The following is a 1,520-nucleotide window of genomic DNA, read 5'->3' as shown; positions in this document are numbered from 1 at the left end:
AGTGAAGTGTTTGTTTATCAAGGATAAATGCTGCTGACTAAGAAGCCGAGGTGTAATTTGGTAACTCTGACAAGCTGTAAAACTCCACTGCTACAAACATACTAATAGAGGATAAATGCTGGTGGTTGACACTTTACTTTCTGCTTTGGTCTGATATTTATGTCTAAGTTTTTGGCCAATATCTGTTAAGAAAGGGGTGCTGTTGTATGTAACTTGCTCCATTGGTATTCTTAAAAAAAAAAAAAAAAAAATTCTTTATTTTTGTCCTCATGGTTTCTGACAGGTAGTGTTCTTACCATCATAAACAACTCGAGTGAAATTGGAGTTTTCTTAAAACTCTTCTGTAAAAAAAAAAAAAAAAAAAAAATTCTTTATTTTTGTCCTCATGGTTTCTGACAGGTAGTGTTCTTACCATCATAAACAACTCGAGTGAAATTGGAGTTTTCTTAAAACTCTTCTGCTGCTTTTGGGTGGTGGTGGTGGTTGTTCTGTGTTACCATTCCTCCCCTTCCCTCCCTTATACAATCTATCTGGTGTTAATCAGTGAAAGACTTTGTGGACTGCTAAATGGGCCTGGGTGCTATAGCCAGCAAACCAGAAGTATAAAGAGACCGCACCACCTGTTAATCCCAAAGTAGTATTTCACTGTGTGTTAGCTTATTTGGTTGGAAAAGGGGGGGAGCAGCACAGATCACTGGAAAAACACCTGTGCCTGTGGATGAAGAGGTGTGGCATGAAAAGGGTCCTTCCAATTAGTAAGACTTTTGTTGACAATAATTAAATTTCCGAGTAACTAAATGCCAGAGATCTGGAATTACAAGTTTTCAGTCTGAATCCTACTTTTTTGGAACACTATTACAGCAAGTAGTATTTTTCTATGTTTTGAATTATTTCTTAACTGCTGCAAGTTTTTGACTTTAGATGTCAGGTGGTTGTTATAGCAATGATCCTGTTCCCTTGTTTTTCTCAGGTAGGAAATCCCTGACAAGCCATGTCTTGGCCTGTTTATGTAACACATAAGCATCAGTTCATGGTGGGTGTGGAGGAGAGAAGAAAACCTGGGGTGTTTTGTAGTGTAGTTTGCAGGGGGTGGGGAAAGAAGAGCAGAAGCAGAGCACTAGTCGGCTGAATTCTTAGGGAACGTTGAGTCCCGAATGTGCTGCTGGTCAGCACACAACTTGGATATGCTTGGGCACTGGAAAAAAATGCTTTGGTATTTGGCATGATGAAATAGCTTTTTCTCTTCATTCGTCTCTCTAAAATGAAAAATAAAACCCCGCAGCCGCTGGTGCACGAGTACCTTAGCACTCTATTTTAAAATGATCCGTGGGCACCGAAGGTAGGCAAACCCCTCCCACAAGCGCGCTCTCCTTCCTCCGGGCAGTAATTCCCTGCCAGGGGGCGGCCCGGCCGCGGCGGCACGGGAGGGCTGGAGCGGGAGCCCGCGGCGGGGGAGCCTCCCCCCTGCGCGCCGCCGCTTTTCTCTCCTGCCTTCCCACCCAGGCCGCGGCGAGGCCCCG

This window comes from Aptenodytes forsteri, unplaced genomic scaffold, assembly GCF_000699145.1.
Source record: "Aptenodytes forsteri isolate BGI_AS27 unplaced genomic scaffold, ASM69914v1 Scaffold65, whole genome shotgun sequence".
Taxonomy (NCBI): Eukaryota; Metazoa; Chordata; class Aves; order Sphenisciformes; family Spheniscidae; genus Aptenodytes; species Aptenodytes forsteri.
The sequence above is the reverse complement of the archived record's forward strand: the minus strand, read 5'-3'. Positions refer to the sequence as shown.